Genomic DNA, 23494 nt, shown 5'->3' with positions numbered 1-23494 from the left:
GTACAGGAAGTTATAGTCATTGCCGACCTTAAGGAAGACTTGTACAGTGTTTCCCCGTGGTGAAATGAGTGACAGATCTCTTTAAATGTGAATAAATGTAAGATAATGTGTATGAAAAATAGGAAGAACCGTATAAAACCTGACTACAAGGTTAGTGTTGCACTTCTTATCACGTGACATTATACAACTATTTTGGGGTAAAGTTAAGATGCGACATGAAATGGTACATTCACGTAAAATCAGCGTTAGGTAAGACTTAGATTTGTTAGGAGCGTTCCCTAGAATATTGTGGCACTGTCTGGCGTTTTTATATATAATGAAATAGTCCAAAACGTATAAGGAATTTCATTTAATTTACTTATGACGGATTTCTACAAGTCCTTCATGAGAGTCTGCTGAGGCTGGGGAGTGGCAGGTGCCACTCTAGAAGGCTCACCTCGCCAGCGTAAGCAGACTCCCATGGATTAAGCGGTCCGAAGATGACCAGAACAGTGGTCGAACCCAGTCACTAGTAAACAAAATAAACATGTTTGAGCAGTTGGGACTACTTAATGATTTCAAAAAATTAACAGAACAGCTGACTTCCAACAATATAAACTGTTTAAAAAAGTGTTAATTGATTGCAGTCATTATCAAATAGTCATGACAAGAGACATGGAAAGAATTCGAGGGGTGTTGGTACGATCGTAGCGGGTAAGTATAGCCCATACGAGAGTGTCTCATAAATACTAGGGGACTATAAAGGAGTATCCTTGGTACCAAGATGACTTACTCTTCACGATACCGCGTTAAACAACTTTAGAGATCCCGTGTTCTAAGATGTCTGCACGACAATTACACTGCCACCAACGTATACTTCGTGCGGGGATCACGAGAGACGAGAGGGAAACAAAAGAATGATTAGGGTGTTTGTAAAAGCATAGACTCATTTTTTCTTCACCCAATACGTGTGCGTCAGCGAAAAAAAATAGTAATATTATCTATTTGAGTGGTGTATGTTCTGTCGGACATTTCCAACAGAACACAATCCACTCTGAATATACATTTCTGAAAGTGCGCGACGGCTCCTTGCAGATTTGTTCCAGTGCGGATGTACTAGTATCATCTAAGCTTGCAGGGGAACCCACATTTTGGACAAGTGACGCTGCGTTGCTGTGTGCGATAGGTTGAGAATTGGAGTCGGACGGGATGTGTGTCCAGATGGCCGGCAAGGATAAGGCAACCGATGTAGGGAAGCGGAGCTTCCAGATGCGGGTTTGAGGGAAGATTAAAGTATCTCACCAGACCTGCCCTCTATTTTAACCAATAATGAGGAGAGTGTGAATGGAGTTTTACCTTTCTGTGTGGTGTCTGGACTTCTTCCCAAAATATTGGGATTGAGATCTTAATGTGCCGCATAGTGGTTTGGTCACTCATTATTTGTAAGTGATCACCCAGCCACAGTTAATTATTTTTACCTGTTTTGTACTGGTATTTTATTTTTAGTTTTATCTACCTGTTTTGATGTGCTGTGACCAATCTTGAAATTTGAACATTTACAATTCTCGCAAACATCGGCTCTGAATTGATCCTTGCTAAACAGATCTTGGCTGTACTCGTCAACATTTATTTTGGGAACGGGCGCTGATAACCTCGTTGTTGTGCGTCCTAAAACACTAATCATCATCATCATCATCATCATCATCGAGTCCCGGTCCGGCACAAATTTTCGGCTTTCACCATTGCATTTCCACACTGTCCAGTGTGGTCGGTAGTGTCCATTTCCCATCCAGCCTTTCTCCGTTCTTTCCCCATCCTCTGTTTCATACACTCCTGGAAATGGAAAAAAGAACACATTGACATCGGTGTGTCAGACCCACCATACTTGCTCCGGACACTGCGAGAGGGCTGTACAAGCAATGATCACACGCACGGCACAGCGGACACACCAGGAACCGCGGAGATGGCCGTCCAATGGCACTAGCTGCGCAGTATTTGTGCACCGCCGCCGTCAGTGTCAGCCAGTTTGCCGTGGCATACGGAGCTCCATCGCAGTCTTTAACACTGGTAGCATGCCGCGAAAGCGTGGACGTGAACCGTATGTGCAGTTTACGGACTTTGAGCGAGGGCATGCGGGAGGTGTTGCTCAACACATGGGGCGTGAGGTCTCCACAGTACATCGATGTTGTCGCCAGTGGTCGGCGGATGGTGCACGTGCCCGTCGACCTGGGACCGGACCGCAGCGACGCACGGATGCACGCCAAGACCGTAGGATCCTACGCAGTGCCGTAGGGGACCGCACCGCCACTTCCCAGCAAATTAGGGACACTGTTGCTCCTGGGGTATCGGCGAGGACCATTCGCAACCGTCTCCATGAAGCTGGGCTACAGTCCCGCACACCGTTAGGCCGTCTTCCGCTCACGCCCCAACATCGTGCAGCCCGCCTCCAGTGGTGTCGCGACAGGCGTGAATGGAGGGACGAATGGAGACGTGTCGTCTTCAGCGATGAGAGTCGCTTCTGCCTTGGTGCCAATGATGGTCGTATGCGTGTTTGGCGCCGTGCAGGTGAGCGCCACAATCAGGACTGCATACGACCGAGGCACACATGGCCAACTGCCGGCATCATGGTGTGGGGAGTGATCTCCTACACTGGCCGTACACCTCTGGTGATCGTCGAGGGGACACTGAATAGTGCACGGTACATCCTAACCGTCATCGAACCCATCGTTCTACCATTCCTAGACCGGCAAGGGAACTTGCTGTTCCAACAGGGCAATGCACGTCCGCATGTATCCCGTGCCACCCAACGTGCTCTAGAAGGTGTAAGTCAACTACCCTGGCCAGCAAGATCTCCGGATCTGTCCCCCATTGAGCATGTTTGGGACCGGATGAAGCGTCGTCTCACGCGGTCTGCAGGTCCAGCACGAACGCTGGTCCAATTGAGGCGCCAGGTGGAAATGGCATGGCAAGCCGTTCCACAGGACTACATCCAGCATCTCTACGATCGTCTCCATGGGAGAATAGCAGCCAGCATTGCTGCGAAAGGTGGATATACACTGTACTAGTGCCGACATTGTGCATGCTCTGTTGCCTGTGTCTATGTGCCTATGGTTCTGTCAGTGTGATCATGTGATGTATCTGACCCCAGGAATGTGTCAATAAAGTTTCCCCTTCCTGGGACAATGAATTCACGGTGTTCTTATTTCAATTTCCAGGAGTGTATAAACTAGTAACATTGACGCTGTGTACCCTTTACCATAAGCGTACAGTGGGTTGTGGAGTATTTACTGAAATTTATAAGATTCGTAAGCTGCTTTCCTTGGAACGTACGAATAGTAAGTGGAAAATTCGAGAGGAACTAAGGAGTAGGAAGAACAACAGGAGTACATTACACTCACGTGTCTTCACAAATCGCAAAAGAGAAAAAAATTGTCTCCTACATATCGAAAGAGAAAAGGGAACAACATTTTGATTTTCAGATTATATTGCGATGTGTCACTGAAATTGGCATTTAACGGATCAGAGGGTGGAATGTCAGATCCCTTAATGGGGCAGCAGATTAAAACTTAGAAAGACGAATGGGTTGGTTAAGGTTAGATACAGTGGGAATTAGTGAAGCCCGATTGCAAGAGGAACATTACTTAGGGTGAGGTGCATAGAGGGTTAGTAATGTAAAATCAGATAGGGGTAGGAGTAGGTTTAACAATGAATAGAAAAACAGGAAACGCGGAGAAGCTACTATGAACACCATAGTGAGCGTATTATTGTAGCCAAGATAGACACGAAGACCACACGCTCCACAGTAGGAAAAGTTCAAATGCAAACTATCTCCACAGATAAAGAGCAGATTGAGGAAATGTATGATGAGATAAAAGAAATTATTCATGTATTTAAGGGAGTTGACAGTTTAATTATCATGGGAGACTGGAATTCGATGGTAGGAAAAGCAACATAAGATAAAGTAGTAGGTAAATATGGACTGAGGGAAGTGAAAAAAAGAGGAAGCCGCCTCGTAGAATTTTGCACGGACTGTAACTTTATCATAGCTAACACTTGATTTAAGAATCATGAGAGAAGCTTGTATACATGGAAAAGACTGTTATGTTTCAGATTGATTATATAATTGTTAGAGATTTAAGAACCAGATTTTAGATTGTAAGACATATCGATGGGCATATGTGGATCCTGTTCAATTAACTGGTTATGAACTGCAGATTAAGACTGAAGAAACTGCAAAAAGACAAGAATTTAAAGAGGTGTGTGACCTGGATAAACTGAAAGAACTGGAGGTTGTAGAGGGCTTCAAAGAGAGTATTTGAAAACAACTGGCAATAACAGGAGAAAGGAATGCTGTAGAAGAAGAATGGGTAGCTTTGAGAGATGAAATACTGAAGGCAGCAGAGAATCAAGTTGGTTTAAAAGACGAGTGTTAGTAGAAATCCTTGGATAATACAAGAGATATTGAATTTAATCAATGGAAGGAGAAAATATAAAAATGCAATAAATGAAGCGAGTGAAAGGCAATACAAACGTTTAAAAAATGAGATCGACGGGTAGTGCAAAGACGTTAAGAAGGAATGGCTGGAGAACAAATGTAAAGATGCAGAAGCATCTGTCACTGCAGGAAAATTAAAGAGACCTTCAGAGAAAAGGGAACCACTTGTACGAAACGCAAAAGCTCAGATGGAAAACCAGTCCTAAGCAAAGAACGGAAAGCAAAGAGGTGGAAGGGTTATACAGAGGGTCTACAACGGAGACGTACTTCAGGGCGATACTATGGAAATGGAAGTGGACGTAGAGGAAGATGAGAAGACAGATATGATACTGCGTAAACAATTTGACAAGGCACTGAAAGACTTTAGTCGAAATAAGGCCCAGGGAGTAAACAACAGTCTCTTCCATCTGGCGAGCAAGATGTATGAGACAGGCGAAATACGCACAGACTACAAGAAGATTATAACAATCCCTATTAAAAAAAAATTACACGAATCCTTCACAGAAGAATAGAAAAAGTGGTATAAGCTGACCTAGGGCAAGATCAGCTTTGATTCCGGAGAAATGTAGGCTCATACTAAGCAATACTGACCCTACGACTTTTCATAGAGGATACGTTAAGAAAAGGCAAACCTAAGTTTACAGAATTTGTAGACTGAAAGAAAGCTTTCGGCAACGTTGACTGGAACACTGTTTCAAATTATGACAGTGGCAGGAGTAAAACACAGGAAGCGAAGTGCTATTTACAATTTGTACAGAAACCAGATGGCAGTTATAAGACTCGTGGGGCACGAAAGAAATTCAGTAGATTGAGAAGGGACTGAGACAGGATTGAGGCTTGTTCCCGATGATATTCAGTGCATATATTGAGCAAGCAGTAAAGGAAACCAAAGAAAAAATTGGAGTAGGAATTAAAATCCAGTAGAAGAAATAAAAACTTGGAGGTTTGCCGACGACATTGTAATTCTGACAGAGACAGCAAAGGACCAGGAAGAGCAGCTGAACGGAATGGACAGTGTCGTGACAGGAGGATATAAGATGAGCATCAACGAAAGCAAAGCGGGGATAATGGAATGTAGTCGAATTAATTCAGGCGATGCTGAGGGAATTCGATTAGGAAATAAGACACTCAAACTAGTAAATGAGATTTGCTATTTGGGAAGCAGAATAACGAATGATGTTCGAAGTAGGGCGGATATAAAATGTAGACGGGCAACGGCGAGAAAAGTGTTTCTGTAGAAGAAAAGTTTCTTACCATCGAGCATAGAATTAAGTGACAAGAAGCCCTTTCTGAAATGTTTTGTATTGAGTATAGCCATCTATGGATGTGAAACATGGGCGATAAACAGTTTAGACAAGAAGAGAATAGAAGGTGTTACAGAATAATGCTGAAGATTAGATCGATACATCATGTAATTCATGAGGGGGTACTGAATAGAAGTGCAGATAAGAGAAATTTGTGGTGCAAGCTGACTAAAAGAACGGATCGGTTGGTAGAGCAAGTTCTGAGGCATTTGAGGCATTTAGGGATCACCAATCTAGTATTGTAGTGATTTGTGTGTGTGTGGGGGGGGGGGGGGGGGGGGAATTCGTAGAGGGAGACCAGGGGATGAATACGGTAAGCAGGTTCAGAGGGATGTAGGTTGCAGTAGTAACATGGGGGTGAACAGGCTTGTATAGGTTAGAATAGCATGGAGAGCTGCATCAAACAAGTCTTTGTACTGAAGACCACAACATCACGTTGTAATGTAATATGAAATCTGAAATGAATGCATTCTATAACTGACAAAATTAGTTGCTCTTCTAAATAAGAAGCGTTCTGCCCATAGTCTCTCCTATAATACAAAAGGGACGTCACAGTTAGAAACATGCACATTACATTTGTATATGCAGTGGTGATCTAAACTTAAAGACGAAGGAACTTTATGATGCTACGTCACTCCCGTGTAATATAGTTCGATGAAACTTGGGCTATACGTAGAAAAAACTGATACAATATGAACAGAAGGGAACTAAAAGAAATGCACTAATGGGGCTGACAGACGTGGCAGTAATTACACTAAAGTCACCGGGTTTCATTGCACAGTACAAATGGCAGAACGTGGTTCTTGAAAAGACGATAATGCATTCCCTACAACGTGCTCCCATGCTGACCCCAAAATTGCTAAGGTAGTTTTGTGTTATGGCTTCTCATTCGTCAACCAGCACAGGTGGTCGTTCGAAAATGTGAACTTTCTAAAATACGTCTCCCCAACGCGTTTCACATGTGATACAAGGGGTTTATGTCGGGAGAACAGCAAGGCCATTTCATTGCCGAATATCCTCTCGTTGTAAGGGCTCCTCCACCTGTATTGTTCATGGTAGTGCATTTTAACCCATAAAAATAGTCAGGGCAGAATGCACCTTAAAAAAGACGCAACATTAAGGCATGCCACACCTTAACAGCTGGACACTTAAAGAATCATGTTCGACAATGCTGGACGAACGTCATGTGGCGAGAAATGGGGAAACAGGATGCACCCAGGAACATTATCGAACATGATCGGTTTGGTGGTCCAGATATTATGATGGGGAGGCGTAATGTTGTATGGGTGCACTGATCTCAAAATCTTTAAACATGGTACACACAACTGTGACCATTAGTGTAAGACTTCCCACTGTGTGCGCTGATGGCTGATGGAGGAATAGGAAGCAAGCCGGCTGATGTGGCCGACTGGTTCTAAGCGCTTTAGTCAGGAACCGCGCGACCGCTACGATCGCAGGTTGGAATCCTGCTTCGATCATGGATGTGTGTGATGTCCTTAGGTTAGCTAGGTTTAAGTAGTTCTAAGTTCTAGGGGACTGATGACCACAGTCCCATAGTTTTCAGAGCCACTGGAACCATTTGAATGGGAAGCCAGACCAGAAGAACTCCTTACTTACGTCGTGGCCAGTAGGACAGAACGTTGCAGAGCATCACAAAGCCTATTAAGAACCATGTCCCACCTTTTGTACTGCTCAGGTGGCCACAATGAATCTCGGTGACTTCAGCGTAATTACAGGTTCAAATGGCTCTGAGCACTATGGGACTTAACAGCTGTGGCCATCAGTCCCATAGAACTTAGAACTACTTAAATCTAACTAACTTAAGGACAACACACATATCCATGCCCGAGGCAGGATTCGAACCTGCGACCGTAGCGGTCGCGCGGCTCCAGACTGAGGCACCTAGAAGCACTCGGCCACCCCCGCCGGCCGTAGATACTTTCTTTGATTTAAAGTGTCATTTCTGTTCGTCTCCTTGTGAATTTCTTTCATTCATCTTCTGTTCTACGCTGTATCAGTTATTTCATCGAGCTGTGTATCTTGGCAGAAACAAATAATGCGAAAGCTACATTCGTCCTTCAGTTTTGCACGCCAGTGGGTACTTCTAAAACGGAAAGACTACAACGATACATCGACGCTTTCCTCTAGCTCTAAGACCACTGATTCAAGACCACTCATATAGGAAAATTTCATAGTGAGGTTTTTCCATCACGTATGTTAACTATAGTTAGTGAAATTCCACGAATTATAGGAAGGAGAGAAACATTTACACGAGTGGAAACATAAAAATTGCTACAAACTCGCAGTCGAGATGTAGACAGAGTCAGGAAGAGAAGAACTCTTGAGTGTGAAGATAGCTATGTGCAACATGTTACTTCAATATGCTGAAGACAAAACCACTGATTCAGAGAAAACTTACGATCGTTATGATAAAGAATGTAACTTTTTTTAATCAATGTTAGTAATTAAAACATCTTGTGGACTAAAAAATTGTATGTTTACTACTGATTTTCTCTGTTGCTGTTGCTGTACATTTTGCAGCGTTGTTTGTTAAAAAAGAATGATTAGGAAAATTAAATACTCTTAACGTATGGTGTTATAAGTCAAAAATTGCGTTCGTTTACGATTTGGTTTTATTTTACCACAAACAATGTTGGTGAGCGGGTGCCGCTATAAACGGATTGTTAATGCCTCCCCTTTTTTTTCTAGGTGGCAATTAGAATCTTCTATTCAGATTCGATCTTGGGTGGTGCAGTATGATGGGTAAAGACCATACGAACAAGCGGTAAATGCTGGGATAGCAGTTACAGGTATCGGTTCAAGTTGTGGCATGAACGTGGTGCCAGACCTCACATCGTTTACCCACAGAATTGTGAGGACTTTTTAGTCCCAGAGGTTAGTAACGGGCGTTGCCCAGTGTGTATGGGATGTGCGGTAGTGGTTCCTCATAAGCGTCCTGGGATAGCGCCTCCTCGAGCGTTGCAACAGATGGACCACACTGGGTGCTTGGGTAATCAAAAAATAAATGGCTCTGAGCACTATGGAACTCAACTTCTGTGCTCATAAATCCCCTAGAACTTAGAACTACTTAAACCTAACTAACCTAAGGACATCACACACATCCATGCCCGAGGCAGGATTCGAACCTGCGACCGTAGCAGTCAAGCGGTTCTGGACTGAGCGCCTAGAACCGCGAGACCACCGCGGCCGCCACTTAGGTAGTCGTTGGAGGTTTGGGCCCGCCAGTGATATTAGTATTCGAGGTTTGGCAGACGTACGGCAGGTACCCATTAAACTGTCAGGTTCTATCTCATTCCTGGTATCACAGAGGGCAACTGTCTTTCTCAGTCAGTATGAGATGCTTGGTAGAGGGCCTGTAAAAATACCCCCGGCGGTAACTCATTCAATGTGGTGGGACTCAAACACCAACACGAGTTGGCTAAAGCGCAGCTTTCCAGCCAGGCTTTGGCAACGATCCATTACTTTCGGGATCAGAACGACCTATGACGCACTCGATGTGTAAGATATCTTCTACCATGTTTTTTTTTTTTGTTTACTTAAAGACGCAATCACATGTTTATGACACAGTCATAACCGGTTTCGGCCATACAATGACCATCTTCAGATTCTAAAGGTGGCATACATTGAACACAGGTACATGCACTTACAAAAGAATCAATAGCGCACTCCATAGACAAAACATCGTTTTTTTTCCAAAATCTTCTACCGTCGGAAGGAATCAACTTGAAGACTGGGCTGAAATACGTCGGATAAGAAACGGAGCACGCTCTATTTAAAAACTGCTAGCCATAAGCCTATAGTAAAGTACGCGTCGCTGGAGTAAGACTTGCTGCGAATTTACTTGGTGGCTCTTTTAAGGTCCCGTTGACTGCGAGGAAGTTTCGCATGTTTACATGTGGAAATTCCAGTGCTATGAACTATATAATGTTCTTTGTATGCCACTTGCACCGCCCAGTTAGCAGTCCTGACGATTTCTGACGTCACATCCTGCAAACGCGCACGGTTAGCTCTTGGGCTCGCAGTACCTAGGGCTGACGGCTCCACACTGAAAAAATAATAATAAATACACTTTATAGCTCTTACTGGTGCATATTACGTTTCACCGACGCTAGCCTTTTCTGTTGACGGTCCGTCCTACTACCGTGGGAAAAATTATTTTTCCTCTGCACTCTGGTTTCAATGTGGCCGTCTATTAGACTGCTACTCACCTGCTCTCCAGGTTCATTTGATGTATGTGTGGCTCTACGCTGCGTCTCACGTGCCGGCTGTGCAGTTACTTTTATTTCTTTGCTCCCCTCCACTTTTTATTCTTGCCTCCATAAATTTTTTATCCGGTTTTTATGCTTTCAGGTTTATAGACTTGTTTTTGTTCTAGAGAACCTTATTCGACGGTTCTTCCCTTAGACGGTTGTTACCATCATTCTGACTAACTGCCCCATATACATTACTTTGTTTGTTTCAATTTCTTTCTTTTGTTTTAAAATTTTAAAATATATATAAATTTTAGAACAGCATGGAACCATGCTTCTTATTTCGTCATTTTATTTTATTAAGTCCTTGATTTCCATTTTCAACGAAAATCTGAGAAAGCCTTGACCAAGGGAAATGCGCAAATTGCAATAAAAATAAATTTGCAACTGTGACTCCTTATATAATTACAGGCATTACCTTCACTGTTGACAGCACGATAGTGCTACAAAAGTGGAGTTGCTAAACACGATTTACCGAAATTATTTCACCAAAGATGATGCAGTAAATAGTAGAATTCAAATCAGTAAACGCTGATAATATGCATAATTTTGGATTAGATGCCCTCAGCGTAGAGAAACAACGTAAGTGTTGTCTTCCGGTCCTAACCGTGTACCAATGAGATTCCTTTCGGTGTTTGCTGATGAAATAGTTCTATGTTTAGTAATCATATATGACAGTTCGTTCGACGAATCATCCGCACGTAGAGATTATCAAGGTTCACAGGCCACACAGTTACAAAAGAAAAGAAACAGAAATAACCTACTCAATTACAGTGTTTCACCGTTACGAAAAAAATGGTCTATCAACACACAACCAACACAGACAAAGAAGTTCTTCTTGCGAAACACGACAACCTTTTATTTTTCACGAAACCAGGAGTGGTATCGACAGGGGATCTTAAGTTCATTCCACGTTTCTAGATATGCAGAAGGCTTGTAATGAAACTGAGTACCTATGGAATACCGTTAGAAATGAACTCAAACAGTCTCTCTCTAACTTTACTGTGTTCATTTTTAAAGTACTTTTCGTCAGACCGCTCCCAAAATGGTTGAAATGGCTCTGACCACTATGGAACTTAACATCTGAGGTCTTCAGTCGCCTAGAACTTAGAACTACTTAAACCTAACTAAACAAGGACATCACACACATCCATGCACGAAGCAGGATTCGAACCTGCGACCGCAGCGGTCGCGTGGTTCCGGACTGAAGCGCCTAGAACCGCTCGGACACTACGACCAGACTCATACGGCTCCTCTCCACAAGCCATTTTCAAAAAATTTTGGAGTATTGCCTCACGTCTGCAACTCAGTATGTGTTTGTCTGTCAGAAATGTCCCGTTGCATCTAGAGAAAGTGAAGTTATATCTCGGGTTCGCCTAAGGAAGCATTGTAGGCCCCATCAGTTCTTAGGTTTCTTAAACGGTATAGGAGAAATTCCAAGGAGCCCTATTAGACTGTTTGCATATCACACCAAGATGTACTGAGAACTAAAGTGATAAGGAAATTAAAACGAAATACAAATTGGTTTAGGTGACGTAGCTGTAATGTGTCGCCGGCCGGAGTGGTCGATCGGTTCTAGGCGTTACAGTCTGCAACCGCGAGACGGCCACGGTCGCAGGTTCGAATCGTGCCTCGGGCATGGATCTGTGTGATGCCCTTAGGTTAGTTAGGTTTAAGTAGTTCCAAGTTCTAGGGGACTGATGACCTCAGAAGTTAAGTACCATAGTGCTCAGAGCCATTTGAACCATTTTTGTAATGTGTCAGTTGTCGTTGACCTATAGGAAATTTGAAGTTCTCATGAGTACTAACAAAGTTCTGTTAAATTTCAGATAGACGAAACAGTCCATAAATGTAAGTGATTTCGATTCAAATAAATACCTAGGAACAAGTGACATTTCGAACCATGACACAGATGTTGTGGGAAGCTGAAGCAAAGAACAACTTTTATTATCAAAATTCATAGAAGCTGCAACACATCTGCTAATGAGGTGCCTACACTAGGCTCGAATGTCCTCTTCGACAGCATTGCACCGTGGTATGGAATCCGTAACACGTAGGATTGATGGAAGATACTGAAAAAGTTAAAGAAAGGGGAGCTATTTTTTTTTATTTTATTACCCAATTGAAGAGGCAATCACACGTCTAAAATAAGAAAATTGGATTGAAAATCATTAAAAAACGCACGTCTTCTACCAGCGAGATCTGAAGTATCAATCACCAGTATTTTCCTCCAGATGCCTAAACATTTAGTTAATTTGATCTTTCAGGAAGACGACTGTGGACAGTTAGAGTTTATAACCCATGTTCACGTTTCAAGATTTTCTCCAGCTGAATTGTATGGGTATTGTGTGTGTTGACCTAGAAACGTCTGAGAGGCTTCGTCCCGTAGTAGCCCTCAGTGGTTCACAACCCGATACCAGATACCAGTCGAGTGTAACCCCAATGTTTGCGTGGTACAGTAATTATGGTGTATGTGTATGTGGAGACTGTGTCTGCGCAGGAATCGTCGACATAATGTAACTGAGGCGGAATAGGGGAAACCGGCCGGCATTCGCCGAGACAAATGGAAACCTGCTTTAAAAACCATCCCCAGGCTGGCCAGTACACCAGACCTCAACACTAATCCTTCAGGAGCATTCGTGTCGGCCGACCGGCACGCCTTCCCGCTCGGGAAACAGCTATTTAGATCGCGCGGATAGCTGGACGGTAGAGCTAAATTGTACATTTCGACCGTGAACTGCTAGTGAAAACTGTTTCCGGCCTTATCTTGTGAGTACGCTCTTGTCCTTTTCTTTGAATAAGAAGTCCGCGACAGCCATGTGATGGATTTACATTTCATCTGTTACCATATTTTCTTGAAATTCGACATTCACCTTATAGCGGAATGTACATCAAACTATGACTTGTGTACTAATCAGTATTTATTACACTGTCGGAAAAAAATTGCAATACCAAAAAGGAGTAGTTTGACATAAACGAAAGTTGGTAGGCGCAACACTATGAGAATGCAAATCAAGTTTGCTTCAAATACACGCTGTAACAGTCGTGAACGTTACTGACCTCTGAGGTTGGACATTGTGAATTGATAGTCAAGAGAGATAAAGACGCCATTATCAAACATTATTGAGTTTGGATGAGGTCGTGTAATAGGGCTACGAGAAGCTGTAACTTCCTTCTGCGATACTGCTGAAAGACAGCAGGAATGTAGCCAGCGCACATGATTTATGGCAGCGGTGGTCACGAGAATGCAAGGTCGCAAAAAGATTGGGCTCTGTACGGTCACGTGCCACTACCGGGAGGGAAGACCATTATGTTCGGAGTACGATTTTGACGTTTCGTGCTGCATCTGCAGCAGGAATTTGGGCGGCTAGTCCCACCAAAAAGACACAATGGTTACAGATTGGTTACTTCATGGACAGCTGCGAGCTAGATGCCTTGCCGCGTGCATTCTGCTGACTCCGAACCACCGCTATTTGCAGTTTCAGTCGTCCCAGACGAGAACTCATTTTGGGGCAAGGTGGAGGTTTCTTGTGTTTTATGATGAAAGCTGGTTCTGCCTGGGTGCCAGTGACGTCCATGTGTTAGTCAGGAGGCCAGTTGATAACCTGCAACCAGGACCTACAATCGGACTGTTGCGGTTCCCCATTTGTGTGTCACTCTGGGGACTTGACTTACTGTGCTGCCATTCATGAATAGCATTCGAGGAGGTGTTTTACAACACAGTAGCCCTCGCCAGCATACCGCTGTTGTAACCCAGCATGCTCTGCAGGGTATCAACATACTGCCTTGGCCTGCCCATCACCAGATGTGACTCCAATCGAGCACGTGTGGGACATCATCATCGCCAACGCCAGCTTCATCCACTAACACCATTAACCGTCCCTATATTGATAAACTAAGTGAAACAGAGGTGGAACTCCATTCCACAACCTGATTTCCGGCACCTGTACATCATAATGCACGCACGTTTGCAAGTATTCATTTACCATTCTGGCGGTTACACTGGTTATTAATGTCCCAGCATTTCGTATTTGCTATGGCTTATCTCTCACTCTCATTTGACTGTGTTCTGGCAATGTTATCACTTAAATATGTTATCTAGACAAATGTTTCATTGCTCTTTTTTATTTTGTTGTTTTTTTCCATCAGTGACGATGACTGCTACCACCAATTCAAACCAATAATTGGTACGCTCTTTTTATTTTTCAGTTTGCTTGATTTTCTTTGCTCATGACTAATTTTAGTGCCAGTGCTATCTTCAACATTGTATATAGCAGGATTTTTCTTTCAGAAATAGTACGTGGCGTTCAAAGCATAACGTGTGTATAGAAACGGACTGATGCAAAAGTAATCTTTTTCACAATGACTGATTTATGGCTCGATAAACTTTTTGACTGAGAGGTTGCAGTAGGGGGATGGGAGGGGCACTGATACGAGCGTGCAATTGCACTCGCTTAACAAGGCTTCGCGTGCAATTACAAAACATGCAACACAGCGAGCCCGTGGCGTTCCAAAAAAAGATATGATTGACTGGCGACAAACCTCTAACAGACGACTCGCTGAACCATCAGCTGAACAGCTGAATATTAATCAATGTGTACCAACGATAAATGTTAACTTAACAAAACAATGTGCTGTACTCTATGTTACTAGAAGTGTTCTACGACGCAGCGTTGATTACACCGGAATACATCTAAAGTTAAATAAACTTTCTTCTATTGTAACACATCTTAACAAGAAACAGAGGTCGCGAAATTCATGTCTATCTTCCTAGCCATCCTGATAACAGATTCTTTGACATGGTAGTGCAAGGGAGTTATGGAGATGTTTTTCCAAAACTAAGTAAACGCATAGTTTTTATTTGCAAATGACTTCCGTTACTTTCAGATTAATAGAATTTTACGATTTATTTCGAATCTTTTCCTCCCAATTTCACAGAGTATGTTACGAACGTCTGAAAATAAAACAGAACGTAAACCAACTTCTAGAGCTTCTGAATGGATTCCCGCTAAGTAATCCAGCTTAACTGAAAATTCAGAAAATACGGACTCCAGAAAATCGAAAAGAGCTCTCGTTAAATAATTTTCGAACCAATTTAGGACGTGATTAATTTTTACTACGACCTTTCTCGAGCACAAGGTGACTGGATATAACGACCGACTATCGCTTCTCAGTGCAGACTGTGACGAAAACCTGTGTGAAATCTGCTCTCGCGAAATGCTCCCGTTATTCAACAACGCTACCGTTTCGTACCTTATGCGAAAAAGCAGAGCTCTCTTTGTTACTCTTGATTTTAACGACCTTCTGTAATGTTTACTCCTGAGTTTTAATTGCTTCCTTTGATGCTCAGCTTCCTGTCGGGGAAAGGAAATGGTTTCTGCTATTACCACAGGAGCTCATTAATTTTCCCTTCTCTGCTAAGAAGAAATTTACGTCATCTGGATTAAGGGTTCTGGCTGTGCAATAAATCTCCTGAAACGAGTTACATTAACATACGATGACGCGAGCGGTGATAAATGTACGCTATAATTGAAATTAAGTGGCGTGTAAAACATTATGAGACCGTTTAGAGGCCATAGTTTGCCAGTAGTTGATTGAAATGTGCAATGTATAAACTATTAATACCAGTTACATGTGAGACGCTGTTTTGCACTTATTTCTTCTGTTCTGCGAAGATAATGTCTTACTTATTCCAGAAGATACATTTCTACATGAAACAGCCTCTAAGAAGCAGATGTGTTCGGCTGCTAAACAAGCCAATATACGAAACCCCCCCCCCCCCCCCTTGTGGAAATTGGCACCTACGAATAACTGCATAGTCTTCCAGTTTTCAGCAGTAGGCAAATAACCTAAATATGTAGCACCATATTACTGAGCAAGAAAAGTACTTTTCCTCAATCTCGAAGAGGTACCAACTCTTAACGACATAATACTGAGTAACATTCACTGCAAATTTTTAATGTTATGTGTGACTGAGTGGCACTATTGAACAGGGACTGCAACAATCATTACTTTAGAGTTATATTTAAATTATCTCACTTCGAAAAGAGCCCAATCCATTGTAACGCAAGGGAACTTCTTCTTCTTCTTCTTCTTCTTCTTCTTCTTCCTTGGCGTTTGTCTCGGTTACAGATGGGGTCCGCTGTTTTAGCTCGTTGTCGCCACGTCTTGCGACATTGTGCCTGATCAGGGTGAAGCCCAGAGATCTTGAGGTCTTCCTGCAGTGTGTCAAGCCATCGCTGCCTTACATTTAGGTTGAAACCAGTCTTTGCTAGTGTTGTCTTGTGTGTTCTTAGGAAATGCCCTTACCAAAGTAGGTGGCTTTCTCCCATTTTGTCTACTATTGGTGCAACACCGTATAGCCTGCGAACTTCATTATTTGTGAGGTGGTCATGCAATGTTAATCCCGATGCCCACCTAAGCATTTTCGTCTCCATAACAGCAAGTCTTTGCTCTACTGGCTTTGTTGAAGGCCAACATTCAGCCCCATACAGTGCAACAGGATGGATTACCGATCGATATACTTTTGATTTGAGCCTGTTTGGAATTTTCTTGTCCCATAGTACTCCAGTAACGGAAAGCCTTTGAGCCACGCGCTGCTTTTGGAGATTTCTGCACTGAGATTTCTATCAGCAGCGATTGTCGAGCACAGGTATTTAAAAGTCCTTACGTTTGGGTGGTCAACACCATTGATTCTGATGGTTACAGAGTCATTTAAATCTACGGAAAGGCAATATGTTTTCAATACATTGACCGTAGTCCTACATCTGCGAGGCTGTCGTTCCAGGCTTGGGCTTAAGGTTGTAGATCATTCTTATATTCACTAGCCAGTAGCACATCATCAACATACAATAACTTCCAGGGTAAGGTTTTCTGCAGGTTTTTTGTGACGGTATCCATGACAACGATAAATAAGAGCCGTGAGAGAGCAGATGTACTCCCACGGAAAGAGGGAACTCATCAGATAGTACATCAGCTGACTGAATCCGGCTCTTCGGCTTATGGCAGAGCAGTGTGACCCATCTCAAGAGCTCTTCAGGTACTCCATGCTCTCGCAGGGAAAGCCAAATTAACTCGTGTGGCACTCAGACAAAGGCAAATATCTACACTATGCCTTTCTCGACGTCTAGCGCTGCTTTCCGATAACCAGGCGAGCTGCATGGATAGCATCTGTCGTCCCACAGCCCTTCATGATGTGTGACAGAAGAAGTATCTGGTGGTAGTTGTTACATTCAACTGGACTTCCCTTATGCTTCCAAATTGGAACTGTTCTGCTACTTGTCCAGTCAGCTGAATCCCAGTACTTTAATTTCCACAAGTCTGTTGGAAGATCATCTGCTCCTGTTGCCTTTCCGTTTTTCATTTTCCATAATGCCTCGACAACCTCATCCTTGATGACTGGTGCAATGGGTCCCTCAACTGGAGTTAACACTGGAAATGGAGCATGAGGAAACTACTCATTGGAAACTTCTTCAAAGTATTTCCTCCATCGCTCTGCTACTTTCTTTCTGTTGGTGAAAGGTTTGCCTCCTTCATCATTGATTCCACAGAATTTTTTAATGTCTGCAGTTTGATTGTGGCGCTGCTTTGCCAGTCAATAAATTTCTCGTTCTCCAGTAGGTTTTTGTAGTCAACCGCAGATTTCGCTGAAGTGGGCTGATTTGGCTGCATCAGCTGCCTTCTTTGCTGCATTCCTAGCGTCACGGTAATCCTTCCAGTTTTGGTCTGTCTTCGAGGCGAGGAAGTTTTGGTACAGCTGCATTTTAAAGTGCATAGTCTACTTCACCTCCTCGGTCCAGAGCCATGTTTGGCGATTGATTTTATGTCTAGGGGTAGCGTCTTTGATTCATAATCAAAACGTCTTCTGTCCCTAATTCTATCCCCGCCACTGCCTAAATTTTGATAAATAATCGGTATTGGCGGCCGAAGACTTCCGGCATAAGAAGTCAGCCTCATTCTGCCAACGGCCTTGTCAAAGAGAGCGGAGGAGCGGATAGAGGTTCAGGGCACTCTCTTGTCCTAAGGGTGGGAAGTTACCCCTAAAGGCGGAAGAATCAGCAATGATCAACGACATGAGGATGCAGAAGGCAATGGAAACCACTGCATTAAAGACACGTAACGTGTATCCACAGGACATGTGGCCTGTAGTTGAAGAAGTGTCATGATGATCTCTCCATTGGCAAAAGATTCCGGAATAGTCCCCCATTCGGATCTCCGGCAGGGGACTGCCAAGGGGGAAGTTATCATGAGAAAAAGATTGAATAATCAACGAAAGGTTAATGTTCTACGAGTCGGGGCGAGGAATGTCAGAAGCTTGAAGGTGGTAGGGAAACTAGAAAATCTTAAAAGGGAAATGCAAAGGCTCAATCTAGATATAGTAGAGGTCAGTGAAGTGAAGTGGAAGGGAGACAAGGATTTCTGGTCAGATGAGTATCGGGTAATATCAACAGCAGCAGAAAATAGTATAATAAGTGTAGGATTCGTTATGAATAGGAAGGTAGTCAGAGGGTGTGTTACTGTGAACAGTTCAGTGACCGGGTTATTCTAATCAGAATCGACAGCAGACCAACACCGACAACGATAGTTCAGGTATACATGCCGACGTCGCAAGCTAAAAATGAACAGATAGAGAAAGTGTGTGAGGATAATGAAAGGGTAATGCAGTATGTAAAGGGGGACGAAAATCTAATAGTCATGGGCGACTGGAATGCAGTTGTAGGGGAAGGAGTAGAAGAAAAGGTTACAGGACAATATGGGCTTGGGACAAGGAATGAAAGAGGAGAAAGACTAATTGAGTTCTGTAACAAGTTTCAGCTAGTAATAGCGAATACCTTGTTCAAGAATCACAAGAGGAGGAGGTATACTTGAAAAAGGATGGGAGATACGGGAAGATTTCAATTATATAACATCATGGTCAAACAGAGATTCCTATATCAGATACTGGATTGTTAAGAAGTACCCAGGAGCAGATATAGACTCAGATCACAATATAGTAGTGATGAAGAGTAGGCTGAAGTTCAAGACATTGGTCAGGAAGAATCAATACGTAAAGAAGTGGGATACGGAAGTTCTAAGGAATGACGAGATATATTTGAAGTTCTCTAACTCTATAGATACAGCAAAGAGGAATAGCGCAGTAGGCAGCACAGTTGAAGAGGAATGGACATCTCTAAAAAGGGCCATCACAGAAGTTGGGATGGAAAACATAGGTACAAAGAAGGTAGCTGCAAAGAAACCATGGATAACAGAAGAAATACTTAAGTTGATTGATGAAAGGAGGAAGTACAAACATGTTCCGGGAAAACAGGAATACAGAAATACAAGTCGCTGAGGAATGAAATAAACAGGAAGTGCAAGGAAGCTAAGACGAAATGGCTGCAGGAAAAATGTGAAGACATCGAAAAAGATATGATTGTCGGAAGACAGACTCAGCATACAGGAAAGTCAAAACAACCTTTGGTGACATTAAATGCAACGGAGGTTACATTAAGAGTGCAACGGGAATTCCACTGTTAAATGCAGAGGAGAGAGCAGATAGGTGGAAAGAATACATTGAAAACCTCTATGAGGCTGAAGATTTGTCTGATGTGATAGAAGAAGTAACAGGAGTCGATTTAGAAGAGATAGGGGATCCAGTATTAGAATCGGAATTTAAAAGAGCCTTGGAGGACTTACGGTCAAATAAGGCAGAAGGGATAGATAACATTTCATCAGAATTTAAAAAATCATTAGGGGAAGTGGCAACAAAACGACTATTAGCGTTGGTATGTAGAATATATGAGTCTGGTGACATATCATCTGACTTTCGGAAAAGCATCATCCACACAATTCCGAAGACGGCAAGATCTGACATGTGCGAGAATTATCGCACAATCAGCTTAACAGCTCATGCATCGAAGCTGCTTACGAGAATAATATACAGAAAAATGGAAAAGAAATCGAGAATGCGCTAAGTGACGATCAGTTTTGCTTTAGGAAAATTAAAGGCACGAGAGAGGCAATTCTGACGTTACGGCTAATGATGGAAGCAAGGCTAAAGGAAAATCAAGACACGTTCATAGGATTTGTCGACCTGGAAAAAGCGCCCGACAATATAAAATGGTGCAAGCTGTTCGAGATTCTGAAAAAAGTAGGGGTAAGCTATAGGGAGAGACGGATCATATACAATATGTACAAAAACTAAGAGGGAATAATAAGAGTGGACGATCAAGAACGAAGTGCGCGTATTAAGAAGGGTGTAAGACAAGGCTGTAGCCTTTCGCCCCTATTCTTCAATCTGTACATCGAGGAACCAATTGTGGAAATAAAAGAAAGGTTCAGGAGTGGAATTAAAATACAAGGTGAAAGGATATCAATGATACGATTCGCTGATGACATTGCTATCCTGAGTGAAAGTGAAGAAGAATTAAATGATCTGCTGAACGTAATGAACAGTCTAATGAGTACACAGTATGGTTTGAGAGTAAAGCGGAGAAAGACGAAGGGAATGAGAAGTAGTATAAATGAGAACAGCGAGAAACTTAACTGCTACCTAGGCAGTAAAATAACCAATGACGGATGGAGCAGGGAGGACATCAAAAGCAGACTCGCTATGGCAAAAAAGGCAATTCTGGCCAAGAGAAGTCTACTAATATCTAATAGCGGCCTTAATTTGAGGAAGAAATTTCTGAGGATGTAAGTCTGGAGTACAGCATTGTGTGGTAGTGAAACATGGACTGTGGGAAAACCGGAACAGAGGAGAATCGAAGCATTTGAGATGTTGTGCTATAGACGAATGTTGAAAATTAGATGGACTGATAAGGTAAGGAATGAGGAGGTTCTACGCAGAATCGGAAAGGAAAGGAATATGTGGAAAACACTGATAAGGAGAAGGGACAGGATGATAGGACATCTGCTAAGACATGAGGGAATGACTTCCATGGTACTAGAGGGAGCTGTAGAGGGCAAAAACTGTAGAGGAATACAGAGATTGGAATACGTCAAGCAAATAATTGAGGACGTAGGTTAGCACAGGAAAGGAATTGGTGGCGGGCCGCATCAAACCAGACAGTAGACTGATGACCAAAAAAAAAAAAGTTTTTCCTGGGCCGCTGTTATGTCACGTTGTTTTAGGGCATCCCATGTTGTTCCTACGTGAATAATAAGTGGAAGAGTGATGGATGAAATAATGTCCCTTTCTGCTTCTTTGAGACGCCACCATTTACTACGTGCTGGCCATTGCAATCTCTCTTCTTTTGATTTGTAAGTTTGATGCGCAATTTGACAACTAGAGGGCTGTGTTGTGTAGCAACTGTTCGTATGGAATAGTTTTTACATCTAAAACGAAGTTTATGTCGCGTCTCCGTGCAAGAATGAAATCTATCTGGCTCATGCTGTTACTGTTGTAGTAAATCAAAATGTTCAAATGTGTGTGAATTTCTAAGGGACCAAACTGCTAAGGTTATCGGTCCCTAGACTTACAAACTACTTAAACTAACTTAAACTAACTTACGATAAAGACAGCACACACACCCGTGTCCGAAGGAGGACTGGAACGTCCGGAGGGAGGCGCCGTTTAGTAAGTCCAAAGGTGAGACATCCTCTTCTTTAAGTAGGCGTTCCTGATGACTAGTTCGTGTGTTTCTGCGAAGTTCAATATTCTCTCCCCATCTACAGTTTTATTTCCAGCCCTATTACTACCACGGCATCGGTATCCATCTGAATTTGAACCAACGTGACCATTGAGATCACCAGATACGATGAGAGTATCTTCAGGTGACACTTCTAAGATTTTATCATAAAGCAAGAACCAAAAGTCATCTTTTGTCTTCTGCGTGCAGCTTGTTTGCGGAGCACAACACTAGAATATATGGATTTTCCTCTCGTACGTAGCCAAGACAACTGTCATCAAACAGTCGTCAAATCGCTCTACTTTTGCTACAGAGTCTCGAAATTTCAAGCTAACAACCATCCCAAGTTCTTTGACTGATTTTGGGCTGCCATTATAGATGATATTATATCCATCACCAATATCTCGTGATTTTGCTGCACTACACCCCTGGTCTCCTGCACTGTGCAGATGTCAGTTTTACGCCTTTTTAATGCTGCCGCGACTTTACGTGCTCTTCCTGTCAGAGAGCCGACACTAAGAGTGGCAAATTTTGTTACTACAGCTCGCTTGTTTAGTCTACCTCGCTCTGAAATACTAGGTAACCATTGCTCATTTCTCATGCCATTCGAGCCTTGTTGTCGCGCGTCGCCTGTGGGGGACGCCCTAGCCTTTTCCATTCCTTTATATTTCGACATTCAGGCATTATGATGTGGTGGAAGTGTATCGGCTGGCCTGTCACGAGGGTCTGTCGCTGATCCACAGTCTTAAGCTGTGGGCCTAGACCTTGGTGAGCCAAAATCCGGCTGCAGGACGGTAGTGATCCTGTTGATGCACAGGAGGTTTTCCGTTTCTCTCCTACCACCCATATCTGGGAGGTACTCCCCTGTCTGCCACCTGGAGATGCGCCCTATATGGGTTAAGGGCTCCCACGAGGGATTGTAATGTAGAGAACGATATCTTTAAATTAATACATGACGTGGAAACTCTCCATTTCGCACAAGACTGTCCTGCATCAGATAATGTAGCCTGCTACCCACATAGCGTTGCTGAAACACTTCATATTGGATATCACGCAGAAATCCTGTGCAAGAGTGTTTTTTTAATATTTAGTATAAATTTTAATAACGAGGACTTGATATACATGGTATGAACATGTAAAGCATTTAGCCAAAATCCGTCAGGAACAACCGAACTGAATGTACCGGATGGTAATAAATAAATTGACGGTGAAACTCCCTGTTAGATTGAAACTGTGTGCCTGACCGAGACTCGAACTCGGGACCTTTGCCTTTCGCGGGTAAGTGCTCTACCATCTGAGCTACTCAAGCACGACTCACGCCCCATCCTCACAGCTTTACCTCCGCCAGTACCTCATCTCCTATTTTCCAAATTTCACAGAAGCTCTCTTGGCGGAAGTAAAGCTGCGAGGAAGGGGCGTGAGTCGTGCTTGGGTAACTCAGATGGTAAAGCACTTGCCCACGAAAGGCAAAGGTCCCGAGTTCGAGTCATATACAAGCAGACAGTTGTAAATTACGAGAAGTTTCATATCAGCGCACACTCCGCTGCAGAGTGAAAAATCTCATTCTGGAAATTGACGGTGTTCTGAGTGCTGCAGTGCCAGCTGTATACATTGCAGGACGCTTAAACGTCTTAGGTATGTTCATTAATCGGTCCGCTCGTGATGTGTGCTGGAAAAAATAAAAGTTCGACACTCTGACACCAGGTGAACATACAGTGTAGTAAGCAACAGGACGTGAAATGTTTCCTGCTTTGATGTCAGGAGGCTGTTTGTCACTTGTTGCCTTGTCTCGATTTCTTTTGTGAAGTGGCTTTAGTTGTAAGAGGTTAAGAAACT

Source organism: Schistocerca gregaria, chromosome 1 (genome assembly GCF_023897955.1).
Source record: "Schistocerca gregaria isolate iqSchGreg1 chromosome 1, iqSchGreg1.2, whole genome shotgun sequence".
Classification (NCBI taxonomy): domain Eukaryota; kingdom Metazoa; phylum Arthropoda; class Insecta; order Orthoptera; family Acrididae; genus Schistocerca; species Schistocerca gregaria.
Note: the sequence above shows the minus strand (reverse complement) of the source record.